The 17,004-nt window shown below is 42.4% G+C and overlaps 1 protein-coding gene across 13 annotated transcripts in view; it reads left to right on the forward strand.

Moving 5' to 3' along the window:
- The first annotated feature begins 203 nt into the window (after positions 1 to 203).
- The window catches only part of LOC146407101 (uncharacterized), a 189,821-nt gene continuing 173,020 nt past the window's right edge, over positions 204 to 17,004 (forward strand). For all 13 annotated transcript variants that reach the window (XR_014824325.1, XR_014824328.1, XR_014824327.1 and 10 more), the window contains exon 1: positions 204 to 343. The gene's annotated coding sequence lies outside the window, so the exon portion shown is untranslated. The remainder of the gene's footprint in view (positions 344 to 17,004) is intronic.

The following is a 17,004-nucleotide window of genomic DNA, read 5'->3' on the forward strand; positions in this document are numbered from 1 at the left end:
GAGCTTAGACTCTACTGGGCCAAACACTTCCCCTCAGGCTCTCTGGGGGGCTGTTTTATCCGTTCCTGTCAGTCAACAGAGAGGGGGTGGAGTTCTTGCAGGGCAGGCGCATTTGCGCTGCTCACGCCTCAGGTGGCAGCGCTGGGGCGGCGGCTCTGCACACGGCCCGCCGCCGCCATCTTGAGTTGAGCGTCGTGCACAGTGTGAGCCCGGGGCCCTCAGCTGAGGTGTCAGCGCCGCCACTTTGCACCAGGAACTCAGTTCTGAAGAACTGGGTGGGAGGCCTCTGCTCGTGACCGCTATGAGCAAGTGAAACTAGGCTAAGAACAAACGAAAAAAAAAGGTTAGACTTTTATTTTATCACCCAAATTCTATTTTATTTAACGGGCTTCGTCAGATATAGTTTGTGTTTTGCTATAGTCGCTTTTTTTTTTTTTTTTTTTGTCTTTTGTCTTTTCTGGGGCCGCACCCGCAGCATATGGAGGTTCCCAGGCTACAGATCTAATCAAAACTACAGCTGCTGGCCTATACCAGAGCCACAGCAACGTCAGATCGGAGCTGTGTCTGTGACCTAAACCTCAGCTCACGGCGACGCTGGATCCTTAACCCACGGAGTGAGGCCAGGGATCGAACCTGCAACCTCATGGTTCCTAGTCGGATTTGTTTCCGCTGTGCCATGAGGGGAACTCCTTTTTTTTTTTTTTTTTTTATTTTTCGTTTACTGGATTTTTCTTAAAAATTGAGTTATAATTGATATACCATGAATTCACCCTTTAAAGGTGTACAGTTGGTTGTTTTTATTATCTCACAAGGCCATGCAACCACCCCGTTTTTCTATTTCCAGCACACTTTCCTCACCCTAAAAGGAAACTCCATAATCTTTCATATGACTCCCCATTTACCACTCCTGTCAGCCCATAGCAACCATTAGTCTCCTTTTTGTCCTCATGATTTTACCTATTCTGAATATTTCATAGAAATAGAATGATGCACTATGTGGCTTTTGTGACTGGCTTCTTCCACTTAAGGTGTTTTCAAGTTAATCCATATTGTAGCTTGTATCAGTACTTCATTCCTTTTTATGGTCAAGTAATACTGCGGTGTTAGAATATAGCACGTTTATCCTTTCCTCAGTTGATGGGCATTTGGGTTGTTTCCACACTTGGGCAATTATAAAGAATGTTGCTATGAGCATTCATGTACAAGTTTCTGAATGAACATATGGTTTCTTGAACAACGGTTCCCTGGATTGCTGCAAGCCTTTGGTTAATTTCCAGAGTTCAGAAAAGTTGATTCTGACAATTTTGCCAGTGTTTTTTCATTGCTTGCATGGAGAGGATTTTTGGAGACCCTTACTCTGCCATTTTGTCACTGTCACTCTGGATCACTTTATTTATTTAGCTTTTTAGGGCTGCACCTGTGGCATATTGAAGTTCCCAGGCTAGAGGTTGACTTGGAGCTGCAGCTGCCAGGCACAGCCACAGTCACAGCAACTTGGGATCTGAACTGCATCTGCAAACTACACCACAGGTCACAGCAATGACAGATCCTTAACCCATGGAGTGAGGCCAGGGATCGAACCTGCATCCTCACGGGTACTATTCAAGTTCGTTACCACTGAGCCACAACAGGTACTCCTGGATCACTTCATTTTATACCTTATATTGGTATTTCTGAATCAAAATTAATTGAATTTTAAAGGTAAATGACCCCGAGGTTAGTCTTCTAGATCATTGCTGTGGTCAGCAACATCACCTGCTTCTCTTTTTCAAATATATTGTTTCCAGTGGGCTAAATTTTGAGTGAAATCAGGGGCTGAATAAGCAAGTTAGACCTTTTTTTTGGTTTGTCTTTTTAGGGCCGCACCTACGGCATATGGAGGTTCACAGGCTAGGAGCGGTAGCCCACTGGCCTACACCACAGTCATAGCAACTCGGGATCTGAGCTATGTCTGCAACCTACACCACAGCTCATGGCAATGCCGGATCCTTGACCCACTGAGTGAGGCCAGGGATCGAACCCACGTCCTTATGGATACTAGTCAGGTTCCTTAACCCCTGAGCCACGACAGGGACTCCGGCAAATCAGACCTTTAATCATCCTCTGGATAGGGCTTCAGAGCTGGGAACAGCACAATTGTATTCCTCAAAGAGATGACCTGTTTCCCCACAGAGCAAGTTGCTAGGATGGGGATGACTGTGAGGTGTTGAGTGCCCTTGGCTAGTGGGGTGCTCTGTCCTGGAAAGTGTTATGGGAACTTTTGCTTGCATGTGGTTTTGCACTTCACAGCTTCTGCGGAATTTTCTGTTCACATGGATTAGGGAAATTGTTGTCTGGCACAAGAAGAATGTGTAGGTTGACCTCTCAGAGTCTGTTGCTCCTGGGGGATGGGATATGATCACCTGGGTGTGACCACTTCCTGGAGTGGCAGGAAAGCAGACTATTCATGCCCATGTGGAAGATGGAGAAGCTGAGGCCAGAGTAGGGCCAGGACCATCTCAGCTGCCCCTCACCTGCTTCTGAGTCCTCTGAAGGCTTGGCTGGAGCTCTTTGTGATTCCCCTTTCCAACTAGTTTGTCCTGTGGATGGCCCCAAAGCAGGGTGAAGTTTTTTCAGGGTCAATATTGAGTCTTACTCTTGGAGCCAAAAATCTAGTTGTAGAATTCTGGTTCCACAGATGTAAAATGAGAGAAGGGGTCAGGTGACGGAGTTGATGGAGATGAGTGAGAAGTATGAGGGGCTACTTTTGTGGGCCAAGAAGATCTCAGGATTCACTGATGAATAATGTCTAGAAGGAGGGAGGCTAAATTTCTACACACTCTGGGCTGTACCAGACACTCCTGGGCTTTTGTGTCCTGGAGAATGTCAGGAGAGGGGAGCCTGGAAACTGTACTGTGTTAGAACAGGTGAAGGATTGAGGGATGTTTCACTGAAGAAGGACAGATTCAAGGCATACTGCCTGTATGTCTCTACTGGGCTGTCCTGAGGCAGAGAAATCCCGTCTGTTAGGCCCCCAAGGGCCAAATTGGGCCCAGTGGGGAGAGCTGCAGGGAGGCAGCCTTCAGGTGAGCATTGGAAAGACCTTTATAACAGGCGAAGTATTCACACGGGCAAGCATGGGCCCATGTCTATAGGTTGTGATCCCCTATTCAGCCTAAGGGGCCAGGTCAGGAGAATTCTAGAAAGAGTTTTGCAGAACATCAGAAATCATATTCTCCTAAAAACGTGTTGAAGCTGGTCAGGTCATGTGTGTCTTCAGATCTAGCTCACCTTCATTCCAGGTCTCTGAAGGGATGGCCCTGCCCCTCATCTAGCATAAACCAGAAACCAGGCATTCTCCTAGACTCTTCCCCCTTTCCCACTCCCGTCAGTCAATCTATCAGTTAATCGCTAAGTCCCGTCCAAGACAACTTCAGGATATCTAACAGCCTGGCCTCTTTCTCCATCCCGCTGCTGCTGTCCTAGCTCAGACTCTCTTCATTTTTTGTCCTGGCCTGTGTTACAGCTTCCTGTCTGTTCAGGGGCAGTCTTAACTGATCATCCTTAAATGCAGACTAATCATTTTAGCACCTTGTTTGAAATATTCGCCGTGTCTCCATACTCTCAGGATAAAGCTTAAACACATTAACTTGATATTTGACCTACCTCTCTGGCCTCACTGTTCCCCAGGTTCTTCATGCTCCCACCACATGTCCTCTTTATTGGCTTTTTTTTTTTTTAGGTTTACAGAAGAAATGACCAGAAAATAAAAGTTCCCACGTACCCTACCCCCTCCTGTTTCCCTTATTATTTACATCTTGTGTTAGTGTGGTATGTTTCCTGCAACTGATGAACCAGTTGTTGATACATTATTATTAGGTCCATAGCTTTCATTAGGGTTCGCTCTTTGTGTTGTTCAGTCTGTGGGTTTTGACAAATGCATGCTGACATATATCCACTGTTTACTGTATCATACAGAAGAATTTCACTTTCCTAAAAAGCCCCTTCACCACTCCACCTATGTATCCTTCCCTTTAACCCCTCACAGTGACTTTTCCTGGCTTTTTTTGTGTCAAAATCTACCCACCTTTTTCTTTCTTTTCTCTCTCTCTCTCTCTTTTTTTTTTTTTTTTTTTAAATCTTTTTAGGGCTGTACCCACAGCATATGGAGGTTCCTAGGCTAAGGGTCCAATCGGAGCTGTAGCTGCCAGCCTACACCACAGCCATAGCAACGCCAGATCTGAGCTGTGTCTGTGACCTACACCACAGCTCACGGCAATGCCGGATCCTTAACCCACTGAGGGAGGCCAGGGATTGAACCTGTGTCCTCATGGATGCTAGTCGAGTTTGTTACCACTGAGCCAGGACAGGAACTCTTCAGGGGCCATTTCCAATTCATCTCTGGGTCCTTAGAACCCAGCACAGAACCTAAAACAGATCAGGGATTTAAGGTAAATATGAAGAGATTGAAAAATATTTTGTTTATGGGAATTCTGATAAACCACTAGCTGGAAGTGCTGAAGGAAAAAATCCGGAGTTTTGATGGAGTTCCTATGGTGGCTCAGTGGTTAATGAATCCGACTAGGAACGATCAGGTTGCGGGTTTGATCCCTGGCCTTGCTCAGTGGGTTGACGATACAACGTTGCTGTGAGCTGTGGTGCAGGTCACAGATGCAGCTTAGATCCCGAGCTGTGGTACGGGTCGCAGATGCGGCTCGGATCCTGCATTGCTGTGGCTCTGACGTAGGCTGGCGGCTACAGCTCTGATTAGACCCCTAGCCTGGGAACCTCCATATGCCGAGGGAGTGGCCCTAGAAAAAGCAAAAAGTCAAAAAAACAAACAAAAAAAAAAGGAGTTTTGGTTTGTCCATAGGAAAAGATAATTGCCCCACACACTCCAGCAGACCCTCTGAGTCGAGCCTCTTGAGCAAACATGTTAATTCCAGTGACAATGACCTGGAGTGCATGTGCATCAGCCTGCAGTGCAGCACATCCCTCTTCCCCACTTCTAGGACACTCTTAAGAAGGAAATGGGCTCCTTTCATCTCAGCCTGGAGAGGGCTGGAGAGGCCCAGCCTTCCCACCGGGCTCTGCTGGCGATGGGCCAGGCCCTGAGCGTGCTCGCGTGGGTGCACTTGAACGCCAGCGACTTCTCTTTTTTGAGATCACACCACCAGACCCGTAGTTCTCCTCTCCGCTAATGCAATTTATATGTCTGAACATGAACAGAGGATTTGTGAGCCTTCGAGGCTGGGGCTTTGGAAATTACCTTGGCAGGCCAGGGCTGCTGGGTAGAGACCTAGGGTTTTTGGAGACTTTGGGAGAATTATTTTCAAAGGTGCTGAGGCTCCTTCTGGATGGAAGAGCCACCCCCATTCCAAAACTCCCCCAGGCCCTTCCTAGGGGCCCGTTTAAAACAAACCCAGTAAGACTTTCTGGATTAACAATAAACGCCAAGGAGCTACACAATGTGGCAGAACAAAGGCTTATTGTTTAACAGGTCAGCTGGATAGGGAGGTGAGGGGGAATGAGAGCAAGCCTGGCTTGGGCTCCTGTCCAGAACTGGGCACTCATCAGCTGGGAGCATCAGTAAAATTTTACATCTCAGCCTTCCTGATGAGGTTGAGAGGGATAAATAATGTACACCAGGAGGCAGTGTCTTATATTGAAAAAGACCCAGGCTGTTGTGCCCCAAATATCTGCATGGCTTCTGGCAACTTCCTAACCTCTCTGACCCTCTTTTTTGTCATTTGTAAATTTGAAGTAATAACTGCTACCCTGCAGGATTTGTTCTAGGGACTAAATGAGATAATGTGTAGGAAATGCCCAGCATAGTGCTGGTACCCAATAAGGGCTCAATGAGCGCCAGCTGCTTTCTTTCTCCTTAGTATGTCAGTCACGCTTTCCTGCCCACTGCAGGGCCTTGGCTGCCACCTTTGTCTTAATGGCTCCTCAGTCACATCCCACTGCAACCCCCATCATCTCTTTTGACTGACAATCCTGAGTCTGCTGATTTTCTCCCCATGTGCAGAGACCTTATTACCTTTCATACTTGCCTAGAAAAGGCTCTAAACTGTTATGACCATGTTTTTTTCTGGCTTACAAAAACTCGTATGATTCTCCTTTGCCTACAAGATAAAACGTACACTCCTTACCATCTTCCACCTTTCCAGTCTCACTTTCTCTTCCTTTAAGCAGAAGTCATGCTACTGTATCAGATCCGATGGCTGTGGCTCCCAGTTTTAACCATTTTTTGTCCATATATCTTGGTATTGTTCTTGATATTTCTCCCTTCCAAGACGAAGATGGTTTTTGTAGTGAATTTTGAAAATGGTGGTTTCTTGATCCAATTTAAGAAAGAATTCTATGGAAAAACAAAACAGCATTTTTTTTTTCTTTATGCCCCAGAACTCACTTGAGTTTTGCTACATTTTCTTCACTGTTTTCCTATGAGCCAGCTGTAGGCATAGGATGATCAGAACATTCTATTTGTTTGTGATTTCCCTGTGCTGGTTTGCAGGCCTGGAAAGTGATAGATGCCTAAAATTGATCAGGGTAATCGATGCTATGTGAAGTATTTACACATGATGGATGTATCATCTGCCAGATGTGAATCTTGGCAGTGGCTTGCTTGTTTATAAAACCCCTGAGATCCCATTTGTATCAGTGACTAATGTTTGCACATGGGGCTGTTTGCAGTGTTTTAGAAATGACTATTTATTCAACATGCCTACCTTTCTCCTTTACTTTCCCATTTATCACAAGCCTTGCCGCTCTTTCCTACATAATAAAATCAGGATTTTCCTCAACCTTCTTTCTCTTTGACCTCTGTGATATATGGGGGTAGTTTTATTTTGCATTTCCAGCTGGCTTTCTGTCTCCTTTCTCCCTCTAATTCAAAACTTACATGTTGCTGGTGCCACTTCCTGAGGCACCATTACCCACACTGCACTGGCAATATAAACTCCAACCACCCTCAAATGGCATTTAGACTCCTCCCCAATCTGGCCTTTGCTGATTTTTCCAGCTCTATGTCTTACTGACCCCAGCACTGGACAGGGATATTCATGTAAGGGACAGAAACGTGCCTGACTAGCTTATACCAACAAAGGAGTTTATTGAAAGATGTCGGTATGAAGAAAGACCTGCCTGAACTGGCCCAGCTCTGGGAATCTCAAGGACTGGAACCAGCGTCTCCAAGACTGTCAGTAACTATTATCACACCATTTCTGCTTTCCTCTCATTTCTGCTTGGCTCGTGTACCATTCTCTTCTGCAGATAGGTTTTCTCTACCTGGCAAGCAGTAAGGCCACAGTCAGCTGAACTGCCCTAGGGGAAAGTGTACTTCTTCCCACCTGCCCTGAGGGAAGGACTCTGAGAGGCCTGGCTTGGGACCCCTGCATCCCTGGACAAATCTCAGTATGTGGGGCATGGGAAGTGATAATTGGCCCATCCAGCATGACCTCCTCAACTCGGGGGCCAGGAGGGCAGTGTGGGCTCTTAGAAGAAGGGAGTAGGAGAGTACGCTGGGCACACTGAGCTTTTTGGTTACCACCCCTACTTCCCAGACTAGCTGCTGCATGTATTCATTCAGTGAGATGAGCACCAACACTTTGTGCCTGGGTGTCAGCCCTTCCTTCACTGGAGCTCACAGACAAATACTTAACAGATCATTACAATGCAGAGTGTACAGTGCTATCAGAGCACGGGCAGAGGCCTTGAACTCCACCTACCTCAGTCAGGAGAATTCTTGGAAGAGTGAGGAACCTGAGTCTTATAGAATAGCAGGAGTGAGCTAGGCGATGAGGGAGGGAAGGGCATTCCAGGTGAACAACAGTGTGAAGGTGTGAAAAGGCAGCTGGTGCCCAGTGGTGATACAGGAAGGCTGGGGCCTTGAAGGGGAGGTGGGATGCTGGGGTAGGGGTGTGGGAAAGGTGGGCAGGGCTCAGAAATGCCTCATCTCAGCCTTGGCTTCTCCGGCCTCTGCCAGTGAAATCCAGTTCGCCTTCAAGACCAAACTCTAAAGCTGTCAGTCTTTTTGCATAAAAACAGTAGCCATTCGGCAGCTTCCTCAGGGATTTTGCAGCGTCTCAGGTGCCTCTCTGCTAGACTTCTGTTCTGTCTTCTTTCAGTTATTTATTTACATATCTGAGGTCCTTTACTACATCAAAAGACTCGAATGCAGGAACCATGCCCTAAATGTCCTTCTCTCTCACACGGCATGGCTTAGCACAGGGCCTTGTTCAGTATCCAAAAAATAATTCTTGAATTGTAATCACTTGGCTAATTAGACATTTTTACCCACTTGGGAGCAACTAGCAAAATGCTTTTGGTTTCATGTGAGTAGAAAGAACTTTTAAAATTATCTATCAACATTTTCTCAACATAGCCAGGGTTTTATGTTTTTTTTTTTCCAAAATAAAAAGAGCTTTATAGACTTTAGTGATTGTAAAGTTGATAAATATGCATATAGAAAATGTAAGTGATACATAAAAGTGTTAGAATAAATTTAAAACCACACAAGGTATCATCTCCCAGAGGTAACCACTGTTGACATTTCAGATAACATCCTTCCAGGCATTTCTCTATAAATCCAGCTGTAATTAATAGATCACTTTATAAGAAGGTAGTACAAAATGCAACATAAGTTAGCCTTCAGAACACTAAATTTAAAAGAATTTAACAGTTGAATAAAATCTGTTTTTTTTTCTAGACCATCTAAATGAATATTTGATGTTCTTTGAGATGTTAAATAATCACTCAATATTTGCTTTGGAAAGTTCTACCTGTTCTTTCTCTCACTGAGGTATAATTTACATACCATACCATTCGCCCTTTTAAAGTATATAATACAGTGATTTTAGGATACTCACATTGTGCAACTCTTATCATTATCTAATTCCAGAACATTTTCATCACTGCCCCCCAAATCCCATACACATTAGGCAGTCCCTCTCCATTCATCTCTCCCCTCAGCTCCTGGCAACCACTAATCTCTGTGTCTCTAAAGTTTCTACGGAGTTGCCTATTTCGGACATTTCATACAAATGGAGCATTTGATGTCTGGTTTCTTTCACTTAGCATTATGGGTTCAGAGTTCATTGCATTGTAGCATGTGTCAGTACTTCAGTCCTTTTTATGGCTGAATAATATTGTGTTGTATAGATATACCATATTTTGTTTATCCATTCATCAGTTGATAGACATTTGGGTGGCTTCTACTTTTTAGCTATTTGAATAATGTTACTGTGAACTTTCATGTAAAAGTTTTTATCTGAGCATATGTTTTCACTTCTCTTGGTTATATACCTAGGAGTGAAATATATGGGTCCTATGAAACTCTGTGTATAACTTAAAGCATTTTTTTGTTGTTGACGTATAGGTGATTTACAATGTTGTGTTAATTTCTGCTATACAGCGCAGTGACTCAGTTATGCATATATATATGTGTATACTATTTTTCATTATGGTTTATCAAATGCTGTTGAATGTATTTTCCTGTGTTATACAGTTAGGCCTTGTTTATCTGTTTTATATATAGTCACTTGTATCTGCTAATCCCCAAATCCTAATTTATCCCTCTCCACCCCCTTTTCCCTTTGGTAACCAAATTTGTTTTCTGTGTCCATGAGTCTGTTTCCATTTTGTAAATAAGTTCATTTTCTATCATTTTTTTTTTTTTTAGATTCCACATATAAGTGGTATCATATAGTATTTGTCTTTCTCTTTCTGAGTTATTTTGCTTGGTATGATAATCTCTAGGTCCATCCATGCTGCTGCAAATGACATTATTTCATTCTTTTTTTGTGGCTGAGTAGTATTCCATTGTATATATATACAGCATCTTTATTCATTTCTCTATGATGAACATTTAGGTGGTCTTGGCTATTGTAAATAGTGCTGCTATGAACACAGGGGTGCATACATCTTTTCAAATTATAGTTTTGTCTGGGTGCATGTCCAGGAGAGGAACTATTGCATCATATGGCAACTCTATTTTTAGTTTTCTGAGGAACCTCCGTACTGTTTTCCATAAAGGCTGCACCAGTATACATTCCTACCTACAGTGTAAGAGAGGATTCCCTTTTCTCCTCATCCTCTCTAGCATTTATTATTTGTAGATTTTTTTTTTAATTTTTATTTTTGCTTTTTAGGGCCACACCTGTGGCATATGGAGGTTCCCAGGCTAGGGATCTAATCAGCCACAGCAACGTTAGATCCGAGCCATGCCCGTGACCCACACCACAGCTCATAGCAATCCAGATCGTTAACCTGCTGAGTGAGGCCAGGGATCAAACCCACAACCTCATGGTTCCTAGTCAGATTCATTCTGCTGTGCCACGACAGGAACTCCTTATTTGTAGACTTTCTAATGATGGCCATTCTGTCCTGTGTGAGGTGGTACCTGATTGTAGTTTTCACTTGCATTTCTCTAATAATTAGTGATGATGAGAATCTTTACACTTGCCTACTGGCCATCCTTATGTCTTTGGAAAAATGTCTCTTTAGGTTTTCTGCCCATTTTTCCGTTGGGGTGGTTTCTTTGATGATGTTGTTATTGAATTGTACGAGCTGTCTGTATATTTTGGAAATTAAGCCCTTGTAGGTTGCATCATTTGCAAATATTTTTTCCCAGTCCTTGGGTTGTTTTTGCATTTTGCTTATGGTTTCCTTTGCTGTGTTAAATCTTACAAGTTTGAATAGGTCCCATTTGTTTATTTTTGCTTTTATTTCTATTGCCTTCAGAGACTGATCTAAGAAAATGTTGGTAAAATTTATGTCAGAATGTTTTGCCTATATTCTCTTCTAAGGAGTTTTATGGTGTCTTTAAGTCTTTTAAGCTATTTTGAGTTTATTTTTGTCTGTGGTATGAGAGTGTTCTAACTTCATTGATTTTTATATGCATAATTTTTTAAGGAACTGCCAAACTATTTTCCAAAGCAGCTGTACCTTTTTACATTCCCATTAGGAGTGTGCGTATAAGTGTTCCAACTGCTCCACATCCTCTACAACACTTGTTATTGTCTGTCTTTTATTATGACCATCCTAGTGAGTATGAAGTAGTATTTCACTTTGGTTTTGATTTGCATTTCCCTAATGACTAATAATGTTCATGCGTTTATGGTATTTTGAATATCTTCTTTAGAGAAATGTCTATTGCTTTAAGTGCTTTGTCCACTTTTTAATTGGGATTTTTTTTATTACTGAATTTAAAAATTTCTTTAAAAATTCTGAATACAAGACCTTTATAAGATATATGATTTGTAAATATTTTTCCCATCTGTGGCTTATCTCTTTAGTTTATTAATAGTGTTCTTTGAATAGCAAACTTTTTTTTTTTCCCCCCTGCTTTTCAGGGCTGTACCCGTGGCATATGAAAGTTCCCAGGCTAGGGGTAGAATTGGAGCTACATCTGCCAGCCTACACCACAATCACAGCAACTTGGGATCCGAGCCACATCTGTGACCTACACCACAGGTCATGGCAACACCGGATTGCTGACCCACTGAGCAAGGCCAGGAATTGAACCCACATCCTCATGGATACTAGTTGAATTCATTTCTGCTGTACCATGTCAGGAACTCCTGAAGAACAAGAATTTTTAAGTTTGTGAAGTCCAATTTATTTTTCTTTTGTTGTATGTGTTTTAGATATCATTCTAAGAAATAATTATCTAATATAAAATCACGAAGATTTACACCCATGTTTTTGTGTAATTGTTTTTATAGTTCTAGCTTTTATATTTAGATGTTTAGTCCATTTTGAGTTAATTTTCATAAATGTGTGAAGGGTCCAACTTCAGTCTTTTATGTATGTATATGTACTTGTTCCAGCACCATTTGTTGAGAAGACTATTTTTCCCCATTAAATTGTCTTGGGGAATATCAATTGCTTATAAATGTATAGGTTTATTTCTGGACTCTGAATTCTACAGTGATCTATAAGTCTGTCCTTATGCCAGAACCAAATAGTCTTGATTTCTGTAGTTTTGTAGTAAGTTTTAAAATCAGGAAGTGTAAGTCCTCCAACATTTTTCTTCTTTTTCAAGGTTGTTTTGCCTTTTCTGGATATCTTACATTTCCCTTTAAGATTAGTAAGATCAGATTATCAGCCTCTTAAAAATAAGCAAACATCTCATCTGAGATTTTGATAGGGATTGAGTTGAAATCTGTAGATCACTTTGAGAAATAATGCCTTCTTAACAATACCTCATTCATGAACATGAGATGTCTTTTTTTTTTCTTCTTCTTTTTTGGCCACACCTGCAGCACATAGAAGTTTCTGGGTTAGAAATCAAACCTGCACCACAGGGATCCAGATGCCAGATCCACAAGGAAACTCCTGAGATGTCTTTTTATTTATTTAGGTCTTACTTTTTTTTAATGATGTTTTGGAATTTAAGTGTGTCTGGGAGTTCCTGCTCTGCTGCAGCTGGTTAAAGATCTGGCATTGTCTCTGCAGTGACTTGGGTTGCTGCTGAGGTGTGGGTTTGATCCCTGGACTGGCAGAGTGGGTTAAGGATCTGGTGTTGCCGCAGCTGTGCTGTAGGTCACAGCTGCTGCTCAGGTTTGATTCCTGACCTGGGGACTTCCATATGCCAGAGGTGCAGACAAAAAAAAAAAAAAAAAAAAAAAAAAAAGTGTGTCTTATACTTCTTTTCTTAATTTTTTTTTTTTTTTGGTCTTTTTGCCATTTCTTGGGCCGCTCTTGCGGCATATGGAGGTTCCCCGGCTAGGGGTCGAATCAGAGCTGTAGCCACCGGCCTACACCAGAGCCACAGCAACGAGGGATCCGAGCCGTGTCTGCAACCTACGCCACAGCTCACGGCAACACTGGATTGTTAACCCACTGAGCAAGTGGAGGGATCGAACCCGCAACCTCATGGTTCCTAGTTGGATTCGTTAACCACTGCGCCACGACGGGAACTCCTGATCTTTTTGATTTTATTGCACATGGAATTGTTTTCTTTTTCTTTTTCTTTTTTTTTTTTTTTGTTGTTGTTGTTGTTGTTGCTATTTCTTGGGCCGCTTCCGCGGCATGTGGAGGTTCCCAGGCTAGGGGTCGAATCGGAGCTGTAGTCACCGGCCTACGCCAGAGCCACAGCAACTCGGGATCCTAGCCGTGTCTGCAACCTACACCACAGCTCATGGCAACGCCGGATCGTTAACCCACTGAGCAAGTGCAGGGATCGAACCCGCAACGTCATGGTTCCTAGTCGGATTCGTTAACCACTGCGCCACAACAGGAACTCCCGGAATTGTTTTCTTAACTTCATTTTTGGATTATTTGTTGCTAGTGTACAGAAATATAACTGTATTTTGTACATTGATCTTGTATTCCATAACCTTGCTAAACATATTAGCTTAATAGTTTGGGTGTGTATGTGTGTGTATGTGTATTTCTAAGATTATGCCATCTGCAAACAGAGCTAACTTTACTTTTTTCTTCCCAATCTGGATGCCTTTTATTTCTTTTTCTTGCCCAGTTGCCCTGGTTATAACCTCCAGTACAATGCTGTGAAGCAGAAAGACAAGATCGTGATTTTGGGAGAATGATTTTACTCTTTCACCATGAAGACTTTCACCATAAAGTGTAAAGTTATCTGTGGGTTTTTTCTGCGTTAAGGAAGTTGTCTTCTATTCCTAGTTTCTTGAGTGCTTTTATCATGAAATGATGTTGGAGTTTGTCAAATGCCTTCTCTGTGTTTAAAGAGGTGATTATTTCCCCTTTATTCTATTAGTATGATATCTCAGTGGTTGATTTTCATATATTTAACCAACCTTGCGTTCCTGGGGAAAAAAAGATCCCATTTGGTCCTTGTGTATGAAATCTTTTAATATTTTGCCTGATTCAGTTTGTTGGTGTTTTGCTGAGGATTTTTGCATGTATATTCATAAGATATATTGTTTTGTATTTTTTTTCCTCTTGTAATCTTTTTGTCTGGATGTAGAATTCCTTCTTTTTTGTGGGGCAGAGGCTGTGGCCATAGCATGTGGACATTCCAGGGCCAGGGATTGAACCTGTGCCACAGCAGCAACCTGAGCTGCCAAAGTCACAATGCCAGATCCTTAACCTGCTGCGGCACCACAAGAGAACTTCCTGGATATAGAATTATTATTATTATTATTATTATTTTTTGTCTTTTTGCCTTTTATAGGGCTGCACTTGTGGCATATGGAGGTTCCCAGGCTAGGGTTCTAATCAGAGCTGTAGCCGCTGGCCTACACCACAGCCCCAGCAATGCGGGATCCAAGCTGCATCTGTGACTTATACCACAGCTCACAGCAATGCCGGATCCTTAACCCACTGAGCAAGGCCAGGGATCGAACCCACAATCTCATGGTTCCTAGTTGGATTTGTTAACCACTGTGCCACGACGGGGAACTCCCTGGATATAGAATTCTTGATTGGCGGGTTTTTTTCCTTTCAGCACTTTGAATATGTCATCCCACTTGCTATTGGTCTGTATGATTTCTTATGAAAAATTAGCTTTAATATTGTTGGACCTCATTTATACACGGACTGCTTCTTTCTTGCTGCTTTTGAGATTCTTCTCCATTAACCTTTGGCTTCTGATATTTTGGTTATGATGTGTCTATGTCTAGATTCCTTTGTGTTTATTGTATTTAGAGTTTGATAAAGTTTTTGGATGGGTAAGTCCATGTTTTTCATCAGATTTGGGAAGTTTTTGACCCTATTTCTTCAAATATTCTCTCTGATTTTTTTCTCTTCTCCTTTTGGTACTCTTACTATGTGAGTATTAGACTGCTTGATAGTGTCCCCACAGGGTTCTGAGGGTATGTTTATTTTTCTTCACCCTTTTATAATTTCTCTTCCTCAACTGGATAATCCCAACTGACCTAACTATAAGTTTGCTTATTTATACTCCTGCCTAATCAATTCTGCTGTTGAGCTCCTCTAGTGAATTTTTCATTTCAGTTATAGTACTTTTCAACCTCAGAATTTCTATTTGGCTTGTCTTTATAATTTCTATCTCTTTATTGTTAATATCTGTTTACTGAAGTATTATTCTGACACTTTTCTTTTGTTCTTTAGACATGGTTTCCTTGAATTATTTAAACATAATTAAGATAGCTGATTTAAAATAACTATGTTTCCTTGGGTACAGTTTCTATTTATTGCTTTTTTCCCCCTGTGTATGACATAGGGTTTCTTTTTTCTTTTTCTTTTTGTTGTTGAAAACTGGACATACCCAGTAATACAAAAGGCAACTCCAGAAATAAGATTTTCTCCGCATTCCTAGAGTTTGTTGTTGCTATTCCCTGGAGTGTGTCAGGGCATGCTTTCTGATATGCCTTCAGAGATCTGATTTTTTTTAATCCTGCCCCAACCAGAAATCTCATTTTCACTCTGACTCTCCCTTCTGAGTCTTCTGGGCAGGCCAGGCACCTGCAAACATTGGGATTTCTTGTTCCCCAAAGTTCTTCTGTGTTTACTGTGATCAGCATATCTTCACACAAGGCATTTTGGATTGACTTCAAGACTTGTCTTGACATTTGGCTTGAAACTTCCTCCAGCTTTGGCTTCTGTGACAAAGACTCATTTATTCTCCGTCCATCTCTGTTCCTCTCTGAATCCTTACAGGGCTCATCATGTGCTTGGGGTTTACCATACTTTCCCTCCTCTCCATTTCCAAGAGTTTATCTACTTCTTCAACTATTCTCTCTGTAGCTCCTTGGTGATGAAACTGTAGCACAAGAGTGGGCTTTGGAGTTAGGTGAATGTGTTTGATATCTGCAAGATGGTGAACTTTGGACAAATTTATTTATAGCTCTATTCCTCAGTTTCTTATCTACCCAATAAGGATAGTAATTGTGCTGTCTCAAGAAGTTTTTGTAAGGCTTAAAGGAGATAGCATAGATACTCTGTGCTTATGATAAAGTAAGTACTCAAAAATATTAGCTTTGGGGTTCCACCATCTCTTGGAACTCAGCCTATCCAAACCAAGCTTGTCATTTCCTTCCAAATAAGTCCCCAAGCCTCCTTACTTCAGAGGTCACCTCTGATCAGGTCATGTTCACTAACGATGATGAATCCCACATGGATCCAGCATTACCAGAGCTTTTGGATGCCCAGGTTCTTTTCTCTCTTCTTAGAGTATCATTTATTTAATCCTGCTAACTTTTTTTCCCCCCACATATTCCTTTCTCTACCTTCTCTTTCTAGCTTCACTGACTTTGCCCTAGCTCTGCCCTCGCTGAGCTCTGAGTGGAGTGACACCCCCTGATATGACTGCTACCTGCCTACCTCATAGGAGCTAGGATTCCAGGCAACTTTCTGTGGTCCCTGTGCCTCTTGTACTTTTTCCTGGCAAGGTGGAGCCACACACTAGTCAGACAAAGTGTGCAAGAGGGTAAACTATGGGCTTTGGAGGCAGGAGATCTTGATTCTATTTGAGGCTCTGCTACGGGCTTGCCAGAGAACCCAGGAAAGCCCTACATGTTCTTTGGGCCTTGGTTTCCCCATCCATGCAATGGGGATGCAGAATTGAACTGTCTTGAAGGACTCTGCCAGCTCTGATGCTTGCTGATTTATCACATTTGATTTCTTTGGAATACAAGGGTCATTTATGGGGCTTCTGAAATGTTCTTCCTTCCCTCTTTCCCTATTTTGACAGACTTGTCTTCTACAGCAAATTCTCCTTTGCCGCATTCTACTCAGACCTCATTTCCTGTCCCTGACTCACTTCTCTTGGTTCTGCCCCTACCCTGTAGCCTAGGGTATGTATACTGATGTACAAATTTATCCTGATTGTTGTCACAACTTCTACTTCTGGTTCTTTTGGCCTTTCTGGAGAGTTTCTGCCTTCTGTCTCTTCTTTTCCATCTAGCTGCTACTTGGTGGCCAGTGGGGTCTTTCTGAAGCATAAATTGGAGCTAGTCACTCCCCTGCTAAAAAACGTTCAATGGATCTCCACATCTCTAGGATAAGGGTTATTTCTTTAGCCTCCTTTTGTAGATACCCATATCCCTCTAGAGTTTGATCTCAACTCAGTTTCTCTAC

This window comes from Sus scrofa, chromosome 1, assembly GCF_054392235.1.
Source record: "Sus scrofa isolate SSC_HxYL_T2T_F1_AM1 chromosome 1, Sscrofa_HxYL_maternal_Yorkshire_Landrace_v2.0, whole genome shotgun sequence".
NCBI lineage: Eukaryota > Metazoa > Chordata > Mammalia > Artiodactyla > Suidae > Sus > Sus scrofa.